This window comes from Mus caroli, chromosome 6, assembly GCF_900094665.2.
Source record: "Mus caroli chromosome 6, CAROLI_EIJ_v1.1, whole genome shotgun sequence".
In the NCBI taxonomy this organism is placed as follows: Eukaryota; Metazoa; Chordata; class Mammalia; order Rodentia; family Muridae; genus Mus; species Mus caroli.
This window is the reverse complement of record NC_034575.1, coordinates 88150168-88164738: the sequence shown is the minus strand read 5'-3', so window position 1 is coordinate 88164738 and position 14571 is coordinate 88150168. Positions and strand designations below refer to the sequence as shown.

At 39.4% G+C, this 14571-nt stretch overlaps 1 protein-coding gene across 7 annotated transcripts in view; it reads right to left on the bottom strand.

The window, feature by feature from the left end:
- Nr2c2 (nuclear receptor subfamily 2 group C member 2) overlaps window positions 1-14571 on the bottom strand; it is a 70396-nt gene that overhangs the window by 46250 nt on the left and 9575 nt on the right. For 2 of the 7 annotated variants that reach the window (XM_021164251.2, XM_021164249.2), the window contains exon 2: window positions 10540-10623. The exons of 2 other annotated variants lie outside the window; for them this stretch is intronic. The gene's annotated coding sequence lies outside the window, so the exon portion shown is untranslated. Of the gene's footprint in view, window positions 1-4390; window positions 4490-8916; window positions 9048-10539; window positions 11164-14571 lie in introns of those variants that run through there. 3 more of the 7 variants (XM_029478883.1, XM_029478884.1, XM_029478882.1) reach the window with 3 other exon arrangements.

The following is a 14571-nucleotide window of genomic DNA, read 5'->3' as shown; positions in this document are numbered from 1 at the left end:
CACATAATTGGGGCTATTATTCATAGTGGCACACAAGTTTAAGACCAGGTTCCAGGAGGAAGAAGAAGGTAGATCTTAAAGCTAGCTAGGGTTACACATTGAACCCTGTCTCAAAAACCAACAAACTAATAACCAATAGCAATGAAAAAACCTCTTAAAACATAGTAAAAGAGCAACTCAAAAATAGGCAAAGGATTTGAATAGACACTTTATCAAAGATACTGTATGTCTGGCAAGTAATCACAAGATGCTTGCATCAGTGTCAGAAGCAAGTGTCACAAGGTCTCATATTACAAATATTGATCATANAAAGAGTTTAGTGCAACTTGAAGTCTCCCACACTCCTGACAGGAATATAAAATGACATAAACACTTTATAACACAATTTATTATTCAAATTGCATCCTAAATATTTAAGGCTATACCTTTAGATTGTTCTGCCCTCCATTCCACCTTTGGTCAAATGCTTGTTTTTGTAGTGAACAGTGGCTAATCAAGATACTGTGAAAAAGTGTTGAATGCTCAGCCCTCAAGAAAACATCTATAGTGCTCCTTTCAAGGTTCAGGGAACATTGAGAAAAAGGCAGATGGTGGTGGAAAAAAAGCTGTGAAAGTCTCTCTAAGCATGATTTTGCACTTACAAACTCATAGCAGCTATAGTTACCTGTCCAAGGGAAGGGAAGAAAGTGCTCACCAGTTCCTGGCACTTCCCCCAGAGAGCTACCAGCAGGGAATAGGTGCTAGGGAAGGAAGTCACTGTTTTCAATGGTGTAGCCACTGGCAAGTTACCCAAACACCAATGGACTTGCCACACCCATGACCACATGGTGGCTCCTAACAAGGAGGGGGATTATCTTAATTAAGGATTCTACTGCTGTGATAAGTATCATAACCAAGCAACTTAGGGAAGACAGCATTTATTTTATCTTACACTTCCAGGAAACAGTCCATCACTGAGGGAAGTCAGGGTTAGGAACTGAAGGCAGAAACCTGAAGTCAGAACTGAAGCAGAGGCCATGGAGAAACTTCTTACTGCCTTGCTTCTCATGGCTTGCTCAGCTTGCTTTCTTATAGCACCCAGGCCCAGGGGTGGCACCCACAGTGAGCTCTGTCCTCTCACATCANTCATCAAGAAAATGCCTCATAGGCTTGCCCACAGACCATTCCAGTAAGGGCATTTTCTCAGCTGAGGTTCCTTCTTCCAAAATGACTCTAGCTTGTATCAAGTTGACATAAAAACTAAAACAGGAATAAAATATACAATAATGTTATTCTCAACAATTATGTGCTAATAAACCTTAAAACAAATAAAATAGACAAATTATTTTTAAAGGTACTTATAAAATTCTAAAAAGGATTTTTCCAAAAGAGGTAGTGAGTGTAGGCAGAATTACTATATACATATAGGTACTTGCCAAATAATATCTTCATAAGAAAGAAAGAAAGAAAGAAAGAAAGAAAGAAAGAAAGAAAGAAAGAAAGAAAGAAAGAAAAGAAAGAAAAGAAAAGAAAAGAAGGAAGGAAAGAAGGAAGGAAGGGTTGGAGAGATGGCTCAGTGATTAAGAGACCCACTTGCTCTTTGAGAGAACCCAAGTTCAATTTCCATCTCCCACAAGGCAGCTCACAATTGTCTCTAACTACAGTTCTAGGAGACCTGACTCTCTCACGCAGACACATGCAGGCAAAACACCAACATACACGAAATAAAAACAATTTAAAAAAAAAGAAAAAAAAGACACATTACACAGAAAGGAGGGAGGTATAACTAGTGGTGCTTGAAACTTTAAACTATAGGGTAATATTATTCTCAATAACTATGTGCCAATAAATCTTAAATTAGACAAATTATTATTTTTAGAAGGTACTTAAAAATTCCTTCAAGCTCTACAAGTTTTACAGACAAATTCTGTGAGTATTATAGAAGTACCAATTCCATTGTCATATAAACTATCAGAGGACAGAAAATGAAGGACCATCTCTCAAGATCTAGCATTACTAGGCTAGCAATACGAACACCAGAACTTAAGAAAAAAGGTAATCAAATTCATGGATACATGCAAATAAAATGTGTAAGTACAAAGGTCATGTCAAGTTTAGTTTAACTGTGGAATTCAACAGCAAAGTCAGTCTAGCTTACCATATTAACTGACTCAAAAAGAGAGATACATCGTCATCCTACCATGCTCTGACAAGTGCTTGATAAAACTCAACATCTGCTAAGTTCATCGTTTTTATTCCAACTAGAACTACATTAAGAAAATGTACCTAATCTAATAAGGAATAAAAGCTCATACAATTGTCTCAACCCCTTCTATTTAAAATGAGTGTTAGTTAAAGAAGGATACTTGCTATTACCACTTTATTCAGTAATATAGTAGACATCCTAGCCATAAAAGTATAGTAAGACAAAAGCAGAAGAGAAAAAAATGTCTGAGCTAAGAATTAGTTAAGTGGCTGGCAAGATGGCTCAATGGATAAAGTACNTGCCACATAAGCATTAGGATTGGAGTTCAATTCACAGCACCACACAAAAGGCCGGGTGCAGTGGCCATGAGCCTGCCCATCATCCTACATCTGCGGACAAGAAGACAAGAACATCACTGAGCAGGGACTTTTCTAAAAAGCCAGACTCTAAGCACGTGGGAGGTAGAGGCAGACAAGTCGCTATGAGGGACCTGTCTATAAAGTAAGTTCCAGCCCAAAGTTGCCAGAGTAAGACCTGTCTCAAAAAATTTATCTCATCATAGTGGCACATAGCTTTAATCCCAGCAGAGGCACTAGGATCTCTGAGGTCAAGGCCAGCCTGGTATAAAAAAGTAAGTTTCAGGACAGGCAGGGCTACACAGAGAAACCCTGTCTCAAAAAGCCAAAGAAATTAGTAAGGGAAGACGGCTCAATTAAAAAAAAAAAAAATTCAGGAGGCCAGGGGTAGTAGAGCACATCTTTAATTCCAGTACAGAGGCAGAGGCTAATAGATCTTTGTGATTTTGAGGCCATCCTCAAACACAGTGAGTTCTAGGATAGCCAGGACTAAAGAGTGCGTCCCTGTTTCCAAACTCGACCAGCCAGGGCCAGCAATATTACCAGTAGGTAAAACACTTACTGTGTAAGCCTGATTGACCTGAGGTCAATTCCCCAAACCCACATGATGGAAGAATAGAATAGAATCAAAACAAGTTGTCCTCTAATGGCCACATGAGTGTTGTGACTCAAGTATGCTAAGTCTCCACTCCAATAAAGGTTTTTTTTTTCTTTTCTTTAAAAACAAAAACAAAAAAACAAAACTATGAGGAGCCAGGCATGGTAGGCACACACCTTTAATCCCAGCACTCAGGAGGCAGAGGCAGGTAGATTTCTGAGTTCGAGGCCAGCCTGGTCTACAAAGTGAGTTCCAGGACAGTCAGGGCTATACAGAGAAACCCTATCTCAAAAACAAAACAAAACAAAACAAAACAAACAATGAGAAAAATCGCTAGAGGAAGGGGCACAAGTTGCCACTCAGCAGCATGCTTTATGGGCTATGTGCTGTTATGCATGTTGGAAGGACCTGAAATGGAAACCAAAAGACTTACCATCTAAATACTTGGTTGAACTAAGCCTGATAAGGATGGTTTTCCAGCGGGTTAAGAGTCAGCATGCAGGTGGCACATGGGTCTGGAAAGCCTTATGTTAATCTTGAAATACCGTGTAAAACAAACAAACAAACAAACAAACAAAAAACACGGTACTAACCTCTCTCTGATTTGGTGTCCACAAGTTCAGTTTCAGCGTCCTAACCATATGACAGAATAGAATCCCAGCCACCCAGAAGAGGATATGGTGGCATCTTTTGAGGATTTTGGATGCCAGGAACAGACTCAGGATAGAGGCTGGAGCAAATCCACCCCTTTAAGGATGACCTTTCTTTTAAGATGCTCACGACAATTAGATTTCCTTTCCAAAGTTGTTTAAAAGGGGCCCTCTGCTGAAGACTGCAACAATGGCAAAAAAGGAAGCTCTATATAAAATCTTTGTACTGACAATATCTGGCCTTGAACTCAGACTGCCACCATTGTGTACCTGCAGAAACAACAAAAATCTCAGTGCTGGTGACTTAGATTCTGCTAATACATGTGTTACTGCAGTGTCACTTCCTTCCCTCACTGTCCCCTCCCTACCTACTCCTTCATTGGGAAAACAGCAAAATGTATCTCTCCTATTGTTCTGTTTTAAAAAGTGAAGAGAGCAAAAGGCCAAAGATGGAAAAACTTTGGCTAAGAACACCACAAAGACAAACCAATACTCCATATATNTCAGAGACCTGAGAAGTGATAATCAAGTAAAGCTCACGCCAGTCACTGCTACCAATCAAGTCATCCTCACCATAGAGGCTCTGAAAGAGTTTACTTACTGGTACTGAAGCAACAGCAAAGGTGAAGTTGAAGGAATTCCAAAGTGTGAATCAGAAGCTACTTCAAGACGTCATTGTTTGGCCCCCATAACTTAAACTCTAAGAGAAAAATGAAGACCTTCCACACTGAAAATGTCTCAGATTTCTAATGGACAATAGAGTAAGTTTAAATCAACACTCACTTCAGTATTCAGAGGTTTCTTTTTTAAACCAACTGGAGGATCAAGCTAAGGTAAGTCACCAAAGTGCAGTTTTGTTCTCATGAGAGAGTCAGTTCTGCAGCTATTAGCATACATATGTCCTCACATGTTTAAAATGCATACCTAGGTTTAGGTTTCCAATCTGGAAAATATCTTTAAGATTTTAAGCATAGAAAGGATATTTGAGGTTGTTATGCATTTTTAATTCTTGTATGCCAATAGGGCATATGGGGGTAGTGTGCATGTGTAGCCAAAGGTCAATGGTGTCTAACTCAATGGTTTTTCCACCTATTTTTTGAGTCAAGGTCCTCTCACTGAACCTGGTGCCCCCAGATTCACCTAGACTATCTGGTGAACAAGCATCCATGATCCTCCTGTCTCCATCTCTCTACCACTGAAATTATGAGAATTCACACTGTGCCCAGCTTTTTAGACACATGTTGGATATACAAACTCAAGTGCTTGTGATTGCACTGCAAGTATTTTAATAACAGCAATCTCCTTGGCTTGCATCTCTAACTTTTTAAAAGATTTTTTTTTTAATTTTTATTTTTATGTATGAGTATTTATCTACATGTAGAAAACGGTCTTTCTCATTTAAGGCTCATAAAAACTTGCTGTAGATGATTATTTTAAGTGCCTGATGAATGTTCATGATAACATTTCTGATAAATTCAGCTCTAGTTAACATCATAATCTCTCACAGGTACATACTAGGATTACTTAGAACTAACTAGGTATCCTTCCTGGGAAGAGCTGGGACATGGTAGGTGGATACTTTAAGTTATTGAAATTGTGAGTTCTCCTAAATATTAACAAGAGTGATCTGAGGTAATTTACATAGTTTATTAGTTTAACTGATACCATTTTATTGACTTACATTTATTTTTATGTTTTGCCTGTGTACATCACCTGCATGACTGATACCCTTGGAGATGAGAATAGGATCCCTTAGAGCTGGAGTTATGAATGGTTTCAAACCAATATATGGGCACTGGGAGCCAAAGCCAGAAGCAAGTGCATTTAACTTAACCACTAAGCCATCTCTCCAGCCTGTTTTTGAATGTTTTAAACAGTTTGAAAGCTGATACTTAGGAAATTCAAAATATGAGCCTGATATCTATTTTGTCCTAAGAAATTAATTTTGTATCAATTTTNAATGAGTGGTGCCTCAATATAAAGAAGTTACTATTGTTATGTGCACATGTAGAAGCCAGGGGTTGATATCCCATGTTTTCTTAATGGCTTCTCCTCCTGTGATGGTTTGTATATGTTTGGTCCAGGGAGTAGCACTATTAGAAGGTGTGGTCCTGTTGGAGTTGGTGTGCCATTCTGGGTGTGGGCTTTAAGATCCTCATCCTAGCTGCCTGTAAGCAAGTATTCTGCTAGCAGCCCTCAGATGATGATGTAGAACTCTAAGCTCCTCCCTCCTCCACCATGCCTGCCTGGACACTGCCATTTTCCCACCTTGATGATACTGGACTGAATCTCTGAACCTATAAGCCAGTCCTAATTAAATGTTNTCCTTTATAAGACTTGCCTTGGTCATAGTATCTGTTCACAGCAGTAAAACCCTAAGACTCCTCCTAAAACTTACTGGTTTTGTGTCAACTTGACACAATCTAGAGTCATCAGAGAAAAATAAGCTTCAGTTGAAGTAATACCTCCATGAGATCCAGCTATAAGGCACGTTCTCAATTAGTGATAAATGAGGGTGGACTGAGTCCACCACTGTGGATGGTGCCATCCCTGGGCTGATGGTCCTGGGTTCTGTATAAAAGCAACTTGAGCAATCCATGAGGAGCAAGCCAGTAAGCAGAATCCCATCATGGCCTCTTCTTCATCTTCTGCCTCAAGGATCCTGTCCTGTTTGAGTTCCTGTCCTGACTTCAATGGTGGACAGTGCTGTGGACGTATAAGCTGACTAAATCCTTTCCTCCCCAGTGTGCTTTTTAGTCATAATGTTTCATGACAGCAACAGAAACCCTAACTAAGACAAATTCGAACCAGGCACTTGGGTACTGCTGCCATAAGTCTGACCATGCTTTTGTTTGGAGGAATTTGGACTTTGGGTTAGGAAATGCTTTAAGCACTGCTTAGTGGGCCATACTAGTAAGAACATGGAAGATGGTGAGGCTGAGAGTGTTCTGAGCATCAAAACACTCTGGTGGGGGCCATGGCTAAAGAGGTTCCGAGGAAACAAAGATTAATATGTGGAATGGAAACTGTTCTTGTGACATTTTGGTGAAGAATGTGGCTGCTTTCTTCTTTTTGTCCAAAAAATCTGCCTGAGGCTAAACTGAAGAGTTGTGAGGCTGAAGTGAAAAGTTGATTTATTGATTTGGCAGAGGAAATCTCAAAACAGTTTAGTATCAACTCTGTGGTGTAGTTATTAGTGTTCGCCNTCATGCAAATTTATAATGAAAAGGAGTAAGCCGAACAAGAAAACTATAACATGTACAATTTGAGAAGAAAAGGGGCACCAGGAAGTGGAATGGAGCTAAGTCCTGTGCTCAAGAAGATTAAAGATAAGCCTAATGTTAAATGGAATAAAAGAGTGGTGACAAAGATCCAACCCAGCTAAGCTTCCAGTTTGTGAAAGGAATTTAAGAAGTCTATGGCTGGGTACAGTAGCACAAAACTTTAACCCCAACACTGGGAAAGCAGACACAGGTAGATTTCAGAATTCAAAGCCAGCCTGGTCTACAGAGAATGTTCCAGGACAGCCAAACTTACACAGTGAAGGAAACCATGAAAAACAGAAAGCTGGAAGATATAATAGAACAAGAGGGCTGTATTCCAGCCCCAGTAAGCAGCAGAACTTGGCAGCTTCAGCTACTCAGTTCTGGTTTTAGAGTCAAGGGTAAAAGAAAGGGACTATGGGNTTCCCCCTTGTAGACCAAGGAAAGNAGCTGAAGCCAGGTNTGTGTCAGAGAGATTGTGTGAAGCTGAGAAGGTGAAGCCTAGATTGCCTTGAAGACCCCAAGATGATGGACATGCCAGTGTCGTGGAATACCTGCTGAGAATAGTTGCTAACAGGAGTGGAACCAGCCCAAGAAAAAGTATGTTGCAGAAAACAAAGCACAAAGGTACTGGAGATCTGAAAGGCTTTGACATGAAGATGCAGAGTCTGAAGTTTGCCTAGCTGGTTTAGAGACTTGCTTTGGTCCAGTATCACCTTCTATTTGGAATGGTAATGTATATCCTGTGCCATTATATATAGGAAGTATGTGATCTGCTTTTTGATTTTGAAAGAGATTACAGTTAAGAGACTGTTTGAGTCTCAAAAGGAACTTTGAACAGACTTTTAAATGCTGATTGTGTGTGTGTGTGTGTGTGTGTGTGTGTACAGACTATGGGGATTTTTGAGGTTAGACTAACTGCATTTTGCACCAAATGTGGTAGTTTGAATAAAAATGGTCCCTACAGGCCCATAGGGAGTGGTANTATTAGGAGATGTGGTCTTATTGGAGGTGTGTTACTTAGTGGNGTGGGCTTTGAGGTCTCATATGCTCAAGCCATGCCTAGTGTGGCATTCTTTTCCTGCTTCCTGGTGAAATCCAGATGTAGAACTTTCAGCTTTCTTCAGCAGTATGTCTGCCCACATGCCACCATGCTTCTTGCCATGAAGATAATGGACTAAACCTCTGAAACTGTACGACAGTCCCAAGTAAATGTTTTTCTTTGTAAGAGTTGTCATGGTCATGGTGTCTCTTCACAGCAATAGAAACCCTAACACTAAGGCACTGTCCTCGATCCCTACTTTGTGTGTGTGATGTACACAGGTGTGTATAGGTGTACATCCATGTCTCTGTATGCAGAAGTATGAGAAGGATATCAGGTGTCCACTCTTCACCCTATTTTCCCTTGATAGTATTACACTGATCCTAGAGCTAGGCCAGTGACCAGAATGCCTCGCCAATCCTTCCATCTACATCCCTCAAAGTGCTGAGGTTAAAGGTATGAGGCTGCCATGCCCAACTTTCACATGGCTACTTGAAATTTAAACTTATGTCTTATTGCTTGTGTAAAAAGTACTCTAATCCACTATGGTAATCTCAATTGTCAACTTTCAAACTAGAATCACCTAGGAGATGGGCCTCTATGTACCACTGTAGGGGCTTATCCTGTTTTATTTTGAGGTTAAAGTCTCACTATGTAGCTTTGGCTGGCATGGAACTCCTAATGTGGATCAAGCTGACCTCCAACTTATAAGAGATCTGCTTCTGTTTCCCTAGTGCTGGGATTAAAGGTGTATACCATCATGCCCANCTCCTTCCCCTCCTCAGATTTATTTATTTTTATTTTATATAAATGTTTGCCTACCTATATATAACTATACACCACATGCATGCCTGGTCCCCACAGAAGTTGGAAGAGGGTATTCAATCCCTGGAACTGATGCTGTAGAAGGTTGTGGGCCATCACATGGGTGGTAGAAACTGAACCCGAATCCTCTGCAAAAAACAAGTTCTCTTACCTTTTGAGCCATTTATCCAGCTCTGGATTATCTTACTGAGTTAAATGAAGTGGAAAGATAGGCCCACTATGGATACTATTCTGTGGTCTATCATCCTGAACTGTATTAAAAAGAGAAAGTGAGCTGAGCACAAGCATCCAGCACTGTCTGTTTCCTAACAGTGGTTGCAATTTGCTTCAAGCTCTTGCTGTCTTATGTCTTCCATGCCATAACATTCTAGACCTCCAACCGTGAGCCAAAATAAAGCCTTCCTTCCTATATTAGGTACTTTTCTGTTGTTACTGGGATAAAGTACTGTCCTGGCTGGTTTTGTGTGTTAACATGATACAAGCTAGAGTCATCCCAGAGAAAGAAGCCTCAAGTTGAGGAAATGCCTTCCTAACATGGAGGCATTTTCTCAATTAGCNTTCAATGGAGGAAGGCCCAGCCTATTGTGGGTGGTGCCATTCCTGGTCTGGTAGTCCTGGGTTCAATAAGAAGGATAAGCACAAACACAAATTCAGGCAAAGCACACATACATTTACACATGTCTTTTCTTCGAATATCCATTCTTTGGTAAAATTGTCTTTGTTTCAGAAATATAATTTAAAAATGCAAATCTTCATTTCTTCTAAGGNTAGAATACACAGTTGTAGTGTAAACCAGCAAAGTTTATAAAAAGTACAAAGACCTAGGTCAGAATCCCATTTCTGCTACAATAAGCTCTTGGCTNACAACATGGTNTGGTTGTTTTGTTTTGTTTCTGGCATGGTTTCTCGTCTATAAAATGGTAACAGTAACCAACCTCAAAAGGTTATCAGAGTTACCCTTGCATAGGGTCTGGTTTACTGAGTATTACCAGTGATGACAAGAGTAATGACACTTTTCAAGGTCTGGTCCTGACTATATCCCCTCTACACATCATGCTGCCTACAGGTACCAAGCTGTTTTATGCCTCGATCCCTTTTCCTAAATTTCTCCTCATGTTAACCCCTCTAGANTCTGTCACAAAATTTCTCACTATACTTACCTAGGTCTGTCTGAAAAATGCTTGTCATTGAAGGCCCATCTAAGTGCACACTGTTACACTTACTGGTACTCCTTAGTTGGGTGTGGTGAGCACCCCTGAATTTCAGTACTGTGGACAGTTGCAAGTGGTTAAACAATCTGATCTACCATTGTGCAGTAACAAGTATATAAGAAACCAAGACACAGCCTTAGAATTAAAATTACTGCACAATAACAATCAGATTTGTTGACTTGAGACTGAGATAAAATTTCAAGTCATCTTATTATACACAACCATCCTACCCATGCAGAAAAACCTACTCACAGCTGCTTTTGTCATTTGTATTTAGTGTCAGCATCCTGCTTTGGATTTGAATCATGTGCTGACTTCTTTGGGACTGTTTTGAAAACCACAGAGCATACTGATTTCTACCCTTTCAAAAGCAAGGGTGCCAGCTATTGTGCTAGCCCCTGTCACTCACCTCAGCCACCTGCTGGGTCCCCACTCTGTGCTGAACCAGCCCCTCCATATTTGTAGCCATGGTGAAGCAAGATCATTAGAGAACCTGTTTGGAAAAATGCAGCAACTTCTATCAGGTGTGGAAAACCAGGCTACTTGAAAATTATCACTCATCAGAATTCATCTTTGATACTATCTTACAAGGACCATGCCTTCTAAAGGAAACAAAGCCAGCAGGGTAATCATATCTAGATATGCCATAAAATTAATGTACCAACTTTTTGTAGAAACATTTCAAATTGGTAAATTTCTCTTGGCAGATATAAATGCAAAGGAATAAGGGACTTATAAGATCTTCTCAGTTTAACCTCTCAAAGAGGTGGAAACTTCACATACCTTTTTGGGTAGCTCTTAGTCACAGTACACTGAGTAAAATGGTGGCTATCTGAGAAAACCATGAGGTCAACTTTGGACAGAATACTAGCTTGCTAGATTGCTATCACTAAACTTTTATTACTAGTGGCAATATGAGAAGCAAAACCATGCTCAGATTACACACCTCATTTACAGGCTGAAAGACAAACAATACACTAACAGAGAGACAAAGAATATGCTAACAACAACAAAAAAAAAAAAGAATATGCTAACAAGACAAGGTACCCATCAATTTACTAATATATATCTATTAATATATATATTTGAAACAGAGTCTCACTGTAGCTCTAGCAGGCTTGGAACTTGCTATGTAAACCAGATTAGCCTCAAACACACAGAGATCCACACCTGCCTCTGCCTCCCAAATGTTGGGATTAAAGGTGTGTGTGTGTGTCCGTCCCTAGCTTTCCACTAATAGAAAAAAATATATTAATGCTATCATTTGTAAAATTTGAGGAAGATCATCTAAAGACCAAAAAGCCTGATAGCCTNCTAGGTCAGAGTCACTTAAACACATTCACTGCTGACCCTCCATCTCTTCTGGTCACGAACAAGACAGCTCCAGGAGAATTCCCTAGACACTTTTCAAAAACCAGGGTTTGTTTGGGACAATTCATTATCTGGATAGGTCCCAGGCAAAACAGGAAAACAAGCTCTAGCAGAATTATCTTTGAATTTGTACATAAAAACTGTTCAGTGTTACTGTACAATATATCTATGTGTAAAATACACAGATGCACAACTAGTTCATTTGCTTGCTTGGACTATTATACAATGAATAGTTTCACAAAGTACCTTTCTATAACATTCCTACTTATGAGGCATAGATCTCCAAGCTTTTTAACTGTGGCCATTTTCTGTATTCTTCTACCCATTATTAGGTAGCCACTTTTACTACTTTAATTTCCATTTAGATTGTTTCACTGCATAAATGATGAGTGGTGAATGGAATGTGAAACTGGTTGACAACATAAAAAGACCTAGAACCTGTAAGTACAAGGACAGGTACTGCACCAACAGGGACACGATACCAGGTCACAGATATCNGTGATTCACCNCCATATAATATGGCCAGGCATGAGCTATAGGGGTTAGTCATCTTCTTACTCTGAAGTCTTTTCTTTCAGGGTATATGGGGCTAAGGAACAAATCTAGAGCCTATCATATGCTAAGCACATTCTACCGGTAAGCTATACTACCAGTCTGCTTGCTTGCTTGCTTTTTTTTTTATTTGTAAGTATGTAAAACTTTTTGTTTCTTAAAAAAAAATGCAAGAGGGAACGAACACTGGTTTTTGTTTTAAATTTTTTGTTATTTATTTATTTATTTTGTCCTTGCTATGATTTGGTTCCAACTTAGAGAAACAGAAAAAGAAAGGAAAGCAACATTTGAGATATTCAGACAAGTAAGTCATAGCACACAGCTACATGTATGAGGTCTAGACTTGCACTCTTCAACGAAGAAAATAATGATAGCCAATAGGTAACATATGATAAGAATTCAATCCAGACAGACAGCCACAACTAATCACTTTATAACTCTGAAACATAATCTCTGTTTCTGCTGCTAACTGTAGTTTTAAGTACAAATAAGTGACCCTAAATACACTGGAACACTGGTAGAGAATTATTATTGAATAATATAGAAATATCAGAACATTCTTTAAAAGACCTTTCTTTTTATGGGATTTCCTGAAAAGACCCCATAGACAACTGTCTGAATTCCAATGGTCCACTTTATGGGCTTCGTTTTGCTTTTGTTTTATATTGCTCAGGACCAAATTCACAGCTTTAAACCTGCTANGAAAGCATTTTATCACCAAACTGTACCTCTACCCTGAATCACTTTAAATCTGCAGGGACAGTCAACTTAAAATAGTTATGAGTCTCAAAATAATTCTAGTAACCATATGTATAAGTCAGGAAATAGTACATCTGTTAAACTTTAAAAACCTAAGGATTCTGGATACTATTTGACTGTGTAAGTGTATACATTTGTGAATGTCTTCGCCCATTCTTTACATGTCTTGACTAGCAGTATGATATTAATGCTTGATGGATCAATATTTTAGAAGTTTGTATTACTTTTTTTACTTACTAGCGTACAATGGGGATGCATGTGTATGTGGTGATGCACATGTGAAGAGGATAATTTGCAGCTGATTCTTTCTTTCTGCCTTTACAAAGGTTCTAAAGATTGAAGCACCTACCCCAAGCCATCCGCCAGCCCTGTCAGCCTGCATTTTAATGTTTTAAGGACATTCTGTCCTACCCTAGGGTTAAAAATACCATGGTACATATTTTATTATATAAATGCTAAATAATGTTATCATTCACTTTGTAAGCTCTTAATCCATGTGCCCATTAGTTTTTTGAGTGTGATGAGTCAGGCACAAACATCAATTTTCCAGCACCGTGGACTGAACCACCTATCCTTTCATCACTGATCTGTAATGTCATCTCTGCCATCATAACTCAGGTTTCCTTCTGAGTGTGTACATATAATGGCAGGTTCTCTAGTCCACCACTGGTTATTTATCTTTCTGTTTGCTACCACCATTATTTCACTGCCACAGCTTTATAGGCCTTGCCCACTTCCTGAACCATCTCTTGAATTCCTGGAATTCTTGATGTCAATGTTGTTGCTGTTTTTTTTTTTTTACCTCCCAAGCAGCTTCAGCCATCAACTGCTAAATAAAAATGAAAGAGGAGTAATGTATGCCTTCTGAAAAGAGAACAGGAGACAGTCAAAGTAAGGACATGCAGAGAAACTTCAGACAGCCATGATTCCAAAAGAAAGACTTTCATCCAACTAGAGCAGATATGTTAGAGGGAGTTTCAAAACTGCATTTAGCCATGTTAGAAAATGTGGTGTGTAAATCAAATCCTATTCGTGTGTGTGTGTGTGTGTGTGTGTGTGTGTGTGTGTGTGTGTGTGAAGCTTCTCCTTGCAGGACAGCACAATGTAAAAAGTAAGTAAAACAAACTCTCAGGAAATGTCAGGAAGGAGAGCTGTGGGGTACCTGTAACTTAAGTGCTCCTGAAATAAAGCTAATGTGGGCAAGACTCACCACCATACAACCACAGGACATCTCACAGACATAAGTCATATGGGATAGGGAGGTCAGAGCCTTTGGAACAAAGTATGGGGCATCAGTTTTCAATTAGAGGGCATCTCCCTTCCCAAAATGGCAAGTTCCAAAGAATAGTGATAGCTGGAAAACTCAGNCACTAACTTCATAACTGAAATCTAGAAACAACAAAACTAAAACCTATTACTATAGAAATAAGCTTTTAGGGACCTGGAAGAACTAGATGTATGGCTCAGTGAAAGAGAGCCTGCTTAGTATGCACAAGATCTGGGTTTTGATCAAAAGCACCAAAAAGAAAAAGCTGTCTTGGTTTATGAAGGTAAGCTTAGCAGCACCAACAGGAACTAACAGCTGGTGTTGTATTAATAAGCATTGTGAACAGAACACAGCTAGTTCTGGCTATAGAAACCTGAAGATGACTCTTCAACTAGCTAATCTTCAAATTGTACCCAAAGTCATGTTGATAGAAGAGAACCCAACTAATTGCCAAGAGCTATCAAGACATAGCACTGTATGTTAAAAAAAAAA